The sequence below is a fragment of the Athene noctua genome, chromosome 1 (assembly GCF_965140245.1).
Source record: "Athene noctua chromosome 1, bAthNoc1.hap1.1, whole genome shotgun sequence".
NCBI lineage: Eukaryota > Metazoa > Chordata > Aves > Strigiformes > Strigidae > Athene > Athene noctua.
In genome coordinates this window covers 167,901,383-167,916,760 of record NC_134037.1, presented here as the reverse complement: position 1 = coordinate 167,916,760, position 15,378 = coordinate 167,901,383, and the positions used below count along the sequence as shown (strand labels likewise).

Sequence of the window (15,378 nt, the reverse complement as noted above, 5' to 3'; positions counted from 1 at the left end):
AGCGCTGTCGACCCAACTCCTAAACACCTCCGGGGATGGGGACTCCACCACCTCCCTGCGCAGCCCATTCCAACACCTAACCACCCTTTCTGGAAAGAAATACTTCCTAATATCTAGTCTAAACCTTCCCTGGTGCAACTTGAGGCCATTACCTCTTGTCCTATCGCTTATTACTTGGTTAAAGAGGCTCATCCCCAGCTCTCTGCAACCTCCTTTCAGGTAGCTGTAGAGGGCGATGAGGTCTCCCCTCAGCCTCCTCTTCTCCAGACTAAACACCCCCAGTTCCCTCAGCCGCTCCCCCTACGACCTGTGCTCCAGACCCTGCACCAGCTCCGTTGCCCTTCTCTGGACACGCTCGAGTCATTCAATGTCCTTTTTGTAGTGAGGGGCCCAAAACTGCACACAGGAATCGAGGTGCGGCCTCACCAGTGCCGAGTACAGGGGTAAGATCCCTTCCCTGTCCCTGCTGGCCACGCTATTGCTGACACAAGCCAGGATGCCATTGGCCTTCTTGGCCACCTGGGCACACTGCTGGCTCCTGTTCAGCCGGCTGTCAATCAACACCCCCAGGTCCCTCTCTGACTGGCAGCTCTCCAGCCACTCCTCCCCAAGCCTGTAGCGCTGCTGGGGGTTGTTGTGGCCCAAGGGCAGCCCCCGGCATTTGGCCTTATTGAAACTCCTACAGCTGGCCTCAGCCTGTCCAGGTCTCTCAACACTCCCACCCAACTTGCTGTCACCATATAATAATCTAAGGTAAGACTATAAATAATCTCTGTGTGAATCATAACTGTTTATTGCACAGTGACATTGTGCTGATGTGGTTTGGGTGTTCTGTTCAAGTATTTCCAGAAGTCGATTTGTGTAGCGTTTTCTTTCAGCAAAACCTTAACCCTATTTCCTGGGCTTATAATGTTGTTTAAAAAATAATTCCCTGTAGCATCCCTGTAGCATGTTTCATCCCATACTGCAGATAAATATTCCCAGTTTTATCTCTGCTGTTTTGCTTTAGAGATTAATGGTTGTTTCCAATTCTGTGAATATTTTCATCAGCATTTACACAGAACTTCTCTTTCACCTTGGTTGTAACAAGACTTGTTTCCTTGGCACAGGACAAATACAAAATTCCTTACCAGACCAAATCTCATATAGCTCAATAAAATGTTATATCTGATTTTCAGGTTTAGGTGAGCAGCTAGAGGCCAACTTTTTTTCTTTACATTTTTAAGTACTGTGAGATTCAAGGTGTGTCATGGCACAATTTTATTTTAAAAATGTCAGCACTTACACATCATTTCACAGTATAAGTAAGAAGTATGTGGCAAATACATGATTTGCTGAAACAGAAAAAAAAAAAATGCTGTTATATGCATGTGCAAAAAATGATAAATTCCTTCCAGTAAGCTCTAAAGTAACTCATTTCATGCGTCTGTCAAATACTCCATCCTGTGCAGTCCTAAACAACTCTGGTAGGAAAAGAGGCAAACCCAAGTCAGATAAACAGGAATCTTTTCCAACGATCTCCCCTTACTGTAGAGTGCTTGTCCCCTTTTCTCAGAGATTAGAGCTAAGGTCAACAGTTCATTGGGATTAAAGTTTTAATCACCACAGAATTTCATACATATTCAATCTCCTCTCTCTAGTTTTTATAGTTGCAGTATATATAGCTGTTTCTATTAAACAAAAAACCCCCAACCCTATCCTATCCTTGCTAGCTGTTTCTGATAGCAAGTGAAGCAAATACACCTGCACTTGTGGATTATTCCCACACCATCTTCCCCCCCTGAAAAAAAAAAAAAAGAGAAAAGAGAGACAGACACATTAACATAAGCAAGAAGATCCACAAGACTAAGGAAAACAACTTTTCACTGTCTTCTGAGGTGTTTAATTGCCAAAAATACTTGAAAGCGACTTTGGGAAGTGAAATTGACTGGTCTGTGATGGGAAAAAATAGATCTTTTACAGTAAACTATGTAGAGAAGAAAAAAAAACTAAAAGCAGTTAGAAATTGGGACTTTGACAACATTGTGCTTTTACCTTGCATTTTGAAATTAATGGATGAAATTTTCCTGTGGGGAAAATGTGCAAAATGGGAAAAGGGATCCCTTGAATTGCAATTAGAATTTTCCTTTTCCTCTATACCAACAATGTCTAAAATACTCTCTGTCTCTACTGGAAATCATACATGACTTAAGAAACATTATTCTTGTATCCACGAAACCTGATCAGATTATAGACACCAGGCCATCATGGTGCTACAGTTCTCTCCGATTTTTCAGCCTTACATGCTTGGCAAGATAAAATTACATTCACGCATACAAAACATTAGCAAAGCAAATTCTCTTAATCTTTTCAGTTTGAGGGGTATCAGGTGCCTGAAACTTTTCCCTAAGCACATTAGCAGAGCAGAATTACACCTGCAGTTTAAATGATGAATCAGTGAGAGAGGAGGAGCTGAACTTAAGGTAGTTTATAGCCAGCCAGAGCCTGTGCAAATGCTGCTTCTAAGTATCAGCATTGTCATTGGAATAGGCTCGATGCCCAAGTAGGTCACCACTAGGATGGATCTTGGCTTTGAGGTGCAGTATAAAGGAGCAGATTAGGAGGCATATGTATGACTGGATGAAAAGACAGTGTATATGTTACTAGACCAAGAAGAATTTTCTGTTTTCCAAGTCCATGTGCACTGCAGTCTGGCATGGACAGAAGTGCACGCCAGCCCTTCCTTTCGTTCCCTGTTCCACAGTCTGGCTTCTGGGCACAGCCATCGGAGGCGTGCTGGCTCCACAGTGGCCATAGCACACACTGTCAACTCCCTTCGGTGGATGTTTACAGGAACAGGGCTCTGGATGCATGAGAACACACTAGTTAGGAAAAACAACCCTGGGAAAAAATGGACTCTCTATCTTTCAAAACAAGGTGCACAATCTCACTCCCTACATCTGAAAATGCAGGCTCCACTCTTCGTGCTAACTTTGCTTAACTGCACTTGGTTAACACTTTCAGTAGCAATAGCTGGTGTTTATTCTTCCTACTTTTATTTTTGTATATGCTCTCTCATCTTGCAGCCAGGTCACCTTCCCCTCATTTCACAACTTCCTGCAATGGGGTTTATAAGATATCAAAGAGAACTTAAAATTTTCTCCATGAAAATTTTGCATGGTTGCAGTTGTTAATGTTCTGCTGTAGTGTTTCTTCTTATTGATGACTTAGAGATTTATACACCAAATAGTCACTGCTGTCAGGAAATCCCATCAGTATAACATGAATCATGTTACATGGCTTGTTGTAGGTTAGGCTAGTTTCATGGGAAGTTTCTGTGGCTTTTGGGGACTCTCCCTCCTGGAGGAGGAATGAAGTCTGACTTGAAAGGTGGGGATTGTTTCAGATGTACCATATGTGTATATTGTATAGTGGTTAATGTAAACAAACAAAGGGTTAAATTTCTCATTGTCCCATTCTGTTATATATCATGTGTTTTGAAGCACAAACCCACATGGCACAGGTGTCAAGCAAACAGGGGATGTCAACATATCCCACACCTTTTTCTGCTCCTGAATTTCCATTTCCTTCTTTTTCCCCCAGCTCTTCTGTTACTGGTTTGTTTAAATTATATTCTCTGCAAGGAAGGACAAGGAATTTCATTATCTCTGTAAAATATTTAGCACTTTAACTTGACCAAAATAAAATACAGCTGTAGCTGTATTAATGAACTCAATAACTACAAGAGAAGCAGCAGTGGTTTTGTAAGGAACTGGATCTTCTATCTCAGGTCTCCCAAAGAGCTAGAAGGTTAATTAAACCCTGGCTCATTGTTATAACACTAAATCCTAAAATGTGATGTTAGTCTTCAGGTCCCTACTGAGACAACCCTTGTTGAAATTCTTTCAAATATTTAAGAAGCAGGGAAGAGGAAGGAAAGCAGTTAAATAATAAAATCCCTAATTGCCTTATGTTTTGATGGAATGTCCATCACAGGGTGAAATCCATGTTTGAAAAATCTTCCTGCTGAGTTTGAAGATGATATCAACTGTCCAATTCTGGGAAGGCAGAGACAAAAGAAGACAAAGAGAAAGGTGTTGAGGAAGGGAAATGGTCCCCAGCAGGCAAGGGTGTAATAGGAGGAAAAGACAGTTCCTATGCCAGGTTTTGATCAGGATGAAGACAAAGCCAGCAGTGTCCACAGTGTAATTTGGTTCCCTCTCTCCAGTTTTGTCTGACCGCCTGATAGTCTTTAAGATAATGGAGGCCCAGGAGTATCATGGTAGATCCTGGGATCCCAGGATTTGCTAGCAATAACAGTCTCGAATGTAAAATTCCTTGTTCCCTCTAATCCACATATCCCACTGCTCCCATTTGGTGGCCTCCAAATAAAGATTTTTTCATGAAAAAGCATAGCTTTATTCTCTACCTCTGAACACACTACAGCATTTCTTTGTTTCATGTCATGGGTTGACCTTGGCCAGCAGCCACACAGCTACTCGCTTATTCCACTCAACATGTGAGTTAAGACAGTTTAATAGGTGAGAGACAAAAAATGAAACAAAAGAAATTTCTCACCACTCCCACAAGCAGACCAGTGCCCAGCCAGTCTCTAAACAGCAGCCACCTTGGAAGCCAGAAGCCCTCCTTCTTCCTCTACCCTAGCTTTTACTGCTGAGCATGACGTTAGGGTATTGTATGGTATGGAAAAGCCCTTTGTCCATTTGGGGTCAGCTGTCCCAGCTATGTCCTCTCCCAGTCTCTTTCCCACCCCAATCTACTCCCTGGAGAAGGAGTGGGAAAAGAGAAAGCCTTGACGTTGTGCAACCTCTGTTCACAACAGCCAAAACGTTAGTGTGTTAGAAACACCATTTTAGCCACAAATTTTAAACACGGTGCTATATGAGCCACTATGAAGAAATCTAACTCCATCCCAGACAGACCGTTATGCCAACTCTCAATTACACGGTGGATCGTGAAGGTATCTTCCCAGAGCTTTTCAATGCAGGCACAAAAATTGGTTCCAGTTACACTGTGCCCAGCTCTTCTTGTTTTACAGCAACCAGTCATTTAACAGATAGAGGGCTGGTTTCCCTGGGATGGCTTAGTGTAGGATTATGCCAGAGATATTAATGAAACAATACCCTGACTTTGCATATTATCACCACTGCTTAAAACAGAGCCTGTAGACAGATGAACAGTTCTGGGTGAAATGGCAGGGGATAGCTTACACATCTGGTACTTTGCCAAAAGTTCAAATCCCGTCTGACCTGAAAATGGTTACAGAGAGAAACTTTATAGACAGAACGAATATTTGAAGGTTCAGATTTATCATTATCTGGACAGTAGTGAGGTTTGGAATGAAAATTTCAGAAGGGATTGCTGCAGAAAGCCTCCTTCAAGATGAGCATCAACTTCTACCTATGGGAAAAGCTTAAAGGAATTTTTCCAATAAGGTTAAAAGAGAAATCCTTGCTTCTAGAGATTTCTTACTTTTTCCTTTGATACTTTTGGTAATTAATATTTTGGGAGACATGGATATTGAAGTTCATGGGCTTCCACTGAGATGGCCTGCAGTTGCTCTTCTCATTCACTCTCTAAAGTGGGATTAAAAAAATTTATTTATTAACTGTAACTAAGTTTTATAGAAGTACTGAAGGAAACCTTATCCCAAAGGAAGAATTATTCAAGGAATCAGCTATAGAAGTAAAATGTAGAGTTTTATGTTTTCATTTCAATTTGCAGACAGCAGTCAGAAAACTGGCACCAAACCGCATAGTCTAGTGCCGCCAGCTTGTGGCCCAGCAGTGAACAGCGCTTTGGCACAGACACGAACCTCTGTCAACAGACAGTACTTCTAGATATATTTTCAGGTAATTCCTGTCAGTCAAACCACTGTAAAAATGAGACACAATGTGTTTGCCCCGTTAAATAATTAATTAATTCATGCACACTTTGAAGTACTTTCATTTCTTCTCTTAGACTTTGAGATGTTTGGGTGACCATTGAAACCAGAAGTTATTGAGGTATGCATTTGATACCAGCTTAGAAATGGCTTTTCACCCTATTGTACTACCAGAGAAAAAATACGTTGGATTCACTCTATGGTTAATGAATTTGTGTATGAAAGAAAGTAAAAATTAATGCTGGAAGCATACTTAACTTTTTGTCTCTCTTTGGGTCATAATGAATAAAACACTCACTCCTTCATGCAGTCAGTTGATTATTTTTAACTGAATGAGTTTTCCATAGGAAAGCCTGTTTATAATTAACTAATTTCACAAATTCACAGCCACCTGCAGAAACATAGAAAAAACTGTTAAGATTTTTACATTTGGGAAAATTCTTTTATAATACTGTGAGGTTTAAAACAGTTTAAAAGCCACCTTGTCTTTTTAAATTAGTATATCAGCCACAAGTCATTAGCTGTACATAATAATCAGAAACTGGGATATTTATTTCATATCATTGGGAAAGAATCATTGACTGGAATTTGTTTAACAGCAACAAAGCCAGCATGGGGCACCCATTTTCATACCAGCTCTGTTCAAGAGCATTTTCATTCCATCCACGGATGTCTGTCTGTGTTTCTGTAGCAGAAAATGCTGTGGTGTTTAAACAGCTCCCCATCACCAGAGTTATGAAAAGATGGGAAATGCAGAGGAAGTGACAGTAACTTTGCAGTAACTTTGCTGAAGAGCTGTGTCCTTGTTCTGAAACCCCTAAATGACCTCCAAGACAAACCAGAGGGACAAGGTTGAAATGTGGGATCAAAGACTTTCAAGAAGCGTCAGGAAAAGCTAGGAGACTGAAGAAGTGGAGAGAAAAGAGAAATCATTTAAGGAAGGAGTCTACAGAAAAACTGACCAGGAAGCCAAGGCAGAGCAGCTGGAGCAAGGAGAGGGAGACGCAACTTAGCCTATAAGAGAGGATCAGTAGCATGCTACTTCTCTGACATAACCGTCATAATCTTTTTAACATCAGTCTTCATCTTCTGGGACTCAAAGAAATCTCCTTGCCTGGCAATGCCTTTCTTTCTAGCACTCCTCAAGACAGACTTTCCTCCCCTCCCAAACAGCTTTCCTTGAACAGCTCTCAAAAATCCTACTCATCCAGGGAAGATGCTACAAAAATACAGCGTGTTTGAATCCTCAGAGGCAGATTTACCTTGCAAGCACAAGGAGAAAGGCATTTGAACTCACAGATCAAATGCTGAGTACGTTACACGTACACTTATGCACCTTGGTAAAGAACAACAAGTTCAAAGTATCAAATTTTGAGTATGAAAGTACGAACATCATTATCAAAGATGATAATGTCAGGTGTCTTATGGTGCAAACAACTGTTTTCTTATATGACACGAACAAAATAAGAGGAGTAAAAAGTAGACGTGACAACTCTTACTCAAAGCTACTTCTAAAGACCAGAGGAATTCAACCTGGTCACGTTTACAGCTGAGCCACCGCTGTATTCGCCTCCTTTTCTTCTCCCCTAGCAGGTCATTTATATCCGTTTCTTGAGTCACTCAAATTTATTTAGAAACTAACTAGTAATAATGCAGTGATCTTGGAGCCTTTTACAGCTCTGCTGATATCCAAACAACTTTTCAGACAGCACACTTCCAGCACAGGCAGAAACGAGGTCAGGTGCCAGCAGACAGAGAAGGCCCTTAAACCCCGGGAGTTCCTGTAGCTCTGAGTATTTTCAGGATGTCAATCCTGGACCCAAGCTGCAAAACAGAAACACTTTAACTGCCAGCAGGGAGGCACTTGGACTAATTAGCTGGTCTTGAATGTCAAGATCCAAACTGATCCAAATGCTCTCTCCAGCATTTTGTGGATGCATCTTCTCTGTATCACCCACCTCGAACCTGCTCCCTTAGCAGCTCCCTTTTTTCATGTTATCCAGCCCTGTCATAGTAGCTATTGTGAGATAGTCAGCTCTTACTGCATGAAAATTGAAAGCAATTATCCTAGCTCAAGAGAGAGAAGGCTTGTTTATTCTCATTTATGCCAAGAGCATGAGTGAGAGAGAGTCCAAGGCAGAGTCCCAGAGTAGTCACACCCCAAGGTAGTTTTGAATTTCCACTTGAGACTGAAGACCTCAGAAGAAAAGGGCATATTTCTCGTTTATCTGGCAAGTTATACTACCCTGAGAGGAGGAGTTAGAAGCACAGAAAGGTAAAAATTTGAACACTGGCCATACTTTGGAGAAGAGAGAGGTAAACCACCACCACAGGATGTTCCCATGTACAACTCAAGTACAGGGGCTTTGGTATCACCACTAGCAAGGTGACCGCATTGACAGATACACACAACCTGTTGTGACCTGACCTAGGGGCTTAAAGAGACCATGGTTGATTTAACCTGTGTCACAGCTAGAGTTCTCTGTTCACAGCTCAGGAGGTAAATGTCTGTTACTTAGTTTTAATAGCTCTACACTGTGCTCCACGCACCTGTACACCGTCAGCTGGGGACTGTACAGACCGGACAAAAGACAACCCTTTCCTCCAGCATATATTCATGATTTTATTTACTAAATACACTATTAGAGACATAGGTGTGTGGTCATTTCTAGAAGACACTTAAAAAAACTCATTAGAGGAAACATTATTAAAATAAACCTTTACCAGCTAATGGTTTTGCACAAGCATATTGTAACAGAGTAGTTCTGGGCTGTTACTTCTCTTTGTTTATCCTCCTGCTTAGGACTAGCTTCTGAAGAGTACAGGTGAAGTTGGTAAGAGCTAGACCATAAAATTCCTAATTTTATTTTCTAGGCAATAAAGATCTCTGTCTGTCCATCATACCAGCCTGGGGAAGAGCTCACACATCCAAGGTATAATTGAAAATTGATGAGAAGAGGGGAGGAGGGAATCTGAAGGTGAGTTACACCATTATTTAAACACTCCTCTCTGAATTCATCAAGGGAAAGCTCATTTCAAAATTAGCATGTCAAAAGCTATTAGTTATTAAAATGTGGTATGAATTACAAATGAGATTTCCTTGCCAGTTTACCTCAGGCATGTCCTCCCTGGGTGGCAGAATGGAAGTACTACAAGAATAATGAAGTCTGAAGAAGAGGCCCAGAAAGCTACCACAATAAGCCTAGAGGTAAATATTCAGATAAGAATTCTCCACTTTAGAGAGAATTCTCCACTTTTTTTCCCTGCTCTGGATCAGTAGAATTGCATTCTGTAGTGACGTGACAGGTATAACCAAACTCATCATCTTGAGTTTGGGTGGAGAGAAGACAGCTTTTGCACGTGCACTGGAATGTAGTTATGAAGACATCAGATGTTTTCATGTATGGGAGCAGGCATGAAGAGTGTGGTTTTTGGTATCTGAAGCATTCACAGGAGTGACTCCCATTAGGAGGAGACTTTTTTCTTACACCATCAAGGGTAAGAGGCTCTGTTAGCACTAGCCTTCACTTTTGAAGAAAAGGCCTGATACCGTAAATGCCACAATAGCAGTACCCCTCACAGAGGGTTAAACTGACAGTCACCACCTCTTAATTTCAGTGTGTATGTGCTTTCACAGAGAAGGAGGACTAAGCAACCAGAGACACAACAGTACTGCAAGTTTTGAGATCACAAAGACATCCAAGGCAGCACAGGCTTTTTCTATCACAGGTTTCTATTTCAGGGTTTGATCCTATTAGATGTTGGTGCTCTGAGTAATAAATCTACTAAGACAGCTATGAAACAAAAGATATTATTGACAAGAGAAAAAGGACAATGAGATCTTTCATCAGGTCTTCCTCTGACCACCACTGCCCCCAAAATAATAAGGCAGTAAATACTTCTAACAGATGATGCTACTTACATCCAGGGTTCTAGCAGCACTTGCAAACAAGCTTTCACTGCTTTTAACACCCTGTTAATCTTTTTCAGCTGTGCCTGAAGACGGAAAGGCGCTGTGAACCTTGCCCTAAGCACCAAACTGAAGTTGAGTAAGACTAAGCTTGAACCCTCCTGCCACATGAGTTGTTGGTGAGAACAGGTTTCCTCTTGTGAGTAGAAGAGTATAATTCTATTATTTAATTTTTGTAAAGGTACTATATGAAGTTATGATTATTTTGTTTTGTTTTACATCTTGAGTGGGAGCAAGTAAATCTCAGAGAAGCCCAAGGGAATTAAACACTTGGCCCCCATCAGACTGGAAAGGAAGTCATGTGCCTAATCCTGTTAGTGCCTGTGAAATTCCCAGACCTAATATTAGCTCGAGACATTGCTCCACTGAGATCCCTTTGAGAGTAAGAAAAAAAACATATTGCTTTAGTGCAATTTGTTCTCCCTAACCATGTTATCGCATTGGAGTTAACAGCAATAATTTATGTTCCATTATGTGCAGTACTTAATTTAGATAGGCCAACTGCCTTCTTGTACAGTTGCCAGCAAAAGAGTACATAGTCTCAGGAAACAGCAAGTGTGCAGGTTTCCCATCTTGCTGCCATTCTGGGCCAGGGGTGGGAGAGAGATGGGTTTTTGTTCCCATCCCACAGGGAACTAACCCTGGTCTGAGCAAATTCCCTTCCCCAAAAATACAAGGTTCCTCTCACAGCCGTGGTTGTGTCTTGTCCACACCTCACAGGTGCAGAATATTCAAGTGCTCATTCACGGAAGCATTTCTTAGCAGTCTGAGATGGTCTTCTCCATCCTTTAGAGAGCCATTAACATTAAATTAATCAGATAAGAAATATGGCATTTGTCGGGCAAACTTTTTTTATCATGTTCTGATAGTGAGTCTCTCTCTGACCTTACCTGCTGGCAGGGAGAGCAAGCAATGCTTCCCCATCTCTGTGACAGATTACACCATTATAACCCCAATAAATGGTCTGTACCGAAAACCTTCAACTTCTTAAAAAAAGGAAAAAGTGAATATAGACCTTTAAAATACTGGAGATTAGGAATAAAGCTTTGTAAATTATGGGAATTACATGATTATGTGCTGGGTTTAACATGGGAGGAACAAAGCAGCAAAACAAGGAAAAAGACTGAACAAAGGTTAGAGATATATTTTTGTGCAGTTGCTTAAAGTAACGCCTTACAGCTGGAAGAAAGCCCAGTTGTGCGTAAAACAAGTTGGCCTCGTTTACTCAAACATGATACTTGCAGAGGTTGTGTGAAGAGAGGAGTAACCAAAGGTTTTCCCCCCAGGAAGCCTCAGGCTCAGCTCTGTGGCACAATGGCCCCCACTTCTGCAACCTGCAAGCCAGCTTTGCTGTACAGAGGCAAAGTGCAAAGACAGTGGTTGTTAGGTTTGCAGTCCTCCGTCTACTGTCCTCTCTTGCCTACAGAGAGGTAAGAGTAACTCTATCAGCTCTACGGGGCTATTTTCTGGCTGCTAAACTCTTAAGGAGACAATTATGCACACCCCAGTCATCACAATGGTCTGAACAGGATTTAGCTCAAATAAACTCACCTTCTTAAACGTCCCCACATAAATGGAAATGTTTGATGGCCAAACAAGCTGCAGGCCCCATACTCTGCTCCGTAAGTCCTGCCTGGCTGGAGAGCTTTGACCAGATGGAATAAGGTACAGCATTGTCCTCCTTTTTGGAAACCACCATCAAAGGGCTCAGACTTCCCCAGGCTGATGGGGGAAACAGGAATGCCAGGGGAGAGCCCAAACCACTGCCACGAGAGCCTTTTCTCCATGGACTGAAGAAGCAGCCTGTAACAGCATACTTAGGTGTATCTGCATGGTAGAGATCTACAGTTAAAAGATGCAGCAGCTTCCAGCCTTAGTCTAGACTATGTAACTTTGCTGCAGCAGAATTAAAAGATGGGAAAAAAGGAGTGTAGCCATTTCCTACTTTTAACAAGGAGCTTTGAGCTGATGGGAAATATACAAGAAATAGCATTTTCCTGAAAATACTTGTGGTGTTTGTACTTAACTTCAGCCAAGGTGGGAGGAGATTTATATGTATTCTTAAATCCTGCCTCATTTCTTTCTTCTACCGATTTTCCTCGTAAGTGGAGCAACTACTAGCATGTAGCCACTTGTAACTTTATTGGACAAATAAATAAATGAGATGTCACAAGACAACTAGGCCACTGCTGAATCTGGCTTTTGCAAACATTGCCCTACATCAGCAAGATGAAAACCAAAGGCAGATCACATCACAATTCACAGCAAAGAAAAGAAAAACAACCTGTCGTCAGAATCAACTGTGCTCTGCTCTATTCTTCGCAATCAGTCCCCTGGAAGCCTGCTTGTTGTATCACATCAGTTCTGTGCTGGTGTCTGTGCACTGGCACTCACCACAGATGGCAAGGTGGCATCTGCTTTTGGTAGTCTGCCTTCTACCAAATGCCTTGGGAAGCAATGTGCTTTGTCTTTCCATCAGTGAGCAGGAATGCCTGAGGTGGTGTGGCTGGCCTCGGGTGGCACAGCTCCAGCCCCAGCAAACTCACCATATAGCCCACTGCAATCCTGTCTCTTTGGCACACACGGCAGGAATGTAATGATATTGGCGTTATAGAGGATTTATATATATATATATATATATATATATATATATAAAATATATATTGATGATATACCATGTATCATATGATATACTGCTATCCTGTATGATAGTACTGTGACTGATCACTAAACCCTGAGAAGGGAAGAAGGCTCAGTGGAGATGGGTAGGGGTGATGTACCTGTGAACCCTGGGGAATAAACGCAGGGTGTGACTGACCACAGCTATTGCAAAGCAAACTGACTTTAGCTCAACACAAAGGGGACCAGAGACGGCCTTTGGTTTAGATATAGCTATCAACAGTCGAGTGGATCAACTGGTGGTGTAAACAGCTCCCTGAGTTAAACAGACCAACATAGGGGGAATGAATCTGTAGCTCAGCCCCACACTAAACAACTAATAAAAGCATTTAGAAGAGAAGAAAGGGCTTAGGCTGGCTTTAACTTTCACCAGTGACTGGGGATGCCCAGCATCGTGACTGTGAGCATATTACAGAGACTGGTAATGGAGATCACATTGGCATTGTGCTTGAACTGTGTCCTGCAATTGCTCTATTTTGCTTAGTGTCACATTTGTATCGATACAGATTATATTGAAAATATACGTTGCTAAATCAGCAATCCCACTTAACAACAACTATCTTCAAGTAAAGTTGATATTAAACATTCCACCCTCCACATCTAGGATATCTAAAAGAACATGGTCAGAGAGTGTTGGATTCCAACATACATACATAAATGTAAAATATTATAGGTTCATAGATATGAATCCATAGGGTGGCAGAATCTGGAAGAGTGCCTCATTAACCCATACCACAGTTATTACGCTTATATCTACCTACAAAAATCTGTTATACTTACATAAAGTTTTGTTTCATAGATGCACGCAGCCTGTCAAGCCTCTCAGGAACAGACTGCAGTTTTAGAAGTATGTAGGAAGTGTGTTCACCTGTTGCTCCCCCCAAAAAGCCCTCTGCCCAATGTAACTGCAGTCAGGAGCACAGTGTATCCAAAACATGAATTCATTCCCAGTGCGGCAGCTGATTGTGTCTGATGTTGAGGACATGGCCTTGCTTTCATAGAATTCCAGCCCGGTTTTCAAAATATATCGACGCAGTATTAGAAGAAAAAGAGTGGAATACCTAAGATTAAGGAATATAGAAGAGCTACACCCACAAAAATGCCACCACCACCACAGTCAACTTCCTACTATGTTTACAATTTAAAGAGAGGATGTGTAAGAAGCTCCACAGCCTAAAGGTCACTGCGACGTGAACTGCTTAGTACAGAAACAAACCACCTAACAACATTCCCTGTGCTTCATCTAAGTATTATAACAAACCTTTTCTTCCACTGCCACAGCTACCTTACACAGTGTTGGATGTCAAACGCTGTTGGCGACATGCTGCCCCATTAACCTACCCTTGTCCATATACCCCACTGCCGATGGCTTCTGCTTCTCCAGTACATGCAGTTGTGATGTCTGATACTGGCTGGTTCAACAGGAGAAAGCAGCTCAGGAAAGAGGACTTGAAGGGCAGGTGGATAGTCAATGAGAGAAGGCATGTACCTCTGAGGACAAGAATTAACAACAGCAGCGTCTCTTCTGTAGCGCATGGCAAGACAACACACATTAAGGACCAGAGCTCTGCCATCAGCTGGGGGCTTTGCTCTTCAGAGCTTGGCTTTTGCATGCATGTACTAAGGATCATACCATCTTAATCAAATGAATTCTTTATTATGCTGTACCAATAAAAACTTCAACCCTTATTTTTCACCTTAAAGCTGAAAAAAAAAAAAGTCCTGGAACAAAGCATTAAAAATTCCAGATCAAAATCATTGGCCTTTAAAAATGCATTATGGATCTGAGGAGATTCAATGGAGGAACAGAGGTAAGAAAAGCTGTGCAAACTAGAAAAATAACAGAGAAGTTTCTGCTTGCATACTCTTAGAATCAGAGCCCATCCTCTCCACAGAAAAGGACTGCCCATACAGTGACACATGGTGCAACAGATCATGGTCAATGGTCATTACAAGGCAGCTCAGCACAACCTGGAATATTCAAAGGAGCAAAGGATCAGGGGTGGGAGAACATGAAAGAAGTGCTTGCAGTCTAGCAAAAAGATGATACAGGTACATGGTATTATTGCACACCTGCCATTTGTTACAGGCACAAATATCCTAAAAAAGAGCTGATGTCTTAGGGGACCAAACAGGTACAGAGGCAGGCCAGGGATATACTAGAGGTAGAAATTGTCTACTTGTGTTGGGCAGACTTTTGATAAAAATACAGGGAAGGGAGCAAAATCGCCAAACGATCTTTCAGTGGGTCTTGGTTTCCTTTCTGGTAGGAGTGTATGATATTGGCATACATCTAAGGAAGGGGAAAGGTCTTTATCTTCCAGTAAAAAATAAAAGGCATTAGATTCAAAAAAAGTGTTTTAATCTACAGCATCTATCTGTAGAGCCAGCGTACCCTGCTGGAGTCTCAACTTCTTAGACAACTTCAGGTTTAATTCAGAGGATTCTTCAGGAAAGGAACATCCCTCCCCCCATCCTCATTTGGTCATTTGGAAGAGCCATGCAAAACTATATACTGCTTCTATAAATGCTACCGTAATGCACCGTCCCTTGGCAGTTCTCAACAACTGGCTTAGGGCAGGGAATGGCTGTAGGGTTAAACTTATCATTTACTCCCAACCCCCACAAAATGATCCATCCACATTACTGCTGCAGACACATGGCCCTTGCATGGATCACTTTGCAGGACTAAGACCAAGAAGCGTAAATGAAAATAAAACCAAAGCAAAAAAAATAAAATAGACCTTAAAGCATGTTTAGTTACAAAAACCAGAGTGGCAAATAGGAGGAGAATGCAGATCTCCCAGTTACATTATTGGCTACTTGCTCAGTAACTGCAAAAAAA

The 15,378-nt window shown here is 41.7% G+C and overlaps 1 long non-coding RNA gene across 4 annotated transcripts; it reads left to right on the top strand.

Annotated features, from left to right (window-relative positions):
• The first annotated feature begins 632 nt into the window (after positions 1–632).
• LOC141960024 (uncharacterized) lies at positions 633–15,378 on the top strand. 4 transcript variants are annotated; one of them, XR_012633540.1, is made up of 6 exons: positions 636–753; positions 5,725–5,852; positions 8,759–8,862; positions 8,992–9,092; positions 9,875–9,973; positions 13,333–15,378. It is a non-coding gene; the product is annotated as an uncharacterized LOC141960024 (long non-coding RNA). The 4 variants fall into 4 exon arrangements; XR_012633537.1 differs by having other exon boundaries at positions 9,875–9,993; XR_012633536.1 differs by lacking the exon at positions 13,333–15,378 and adding an exon at positions 11,141–11,931 and having other exon boundaries at positions 9,875–9,993.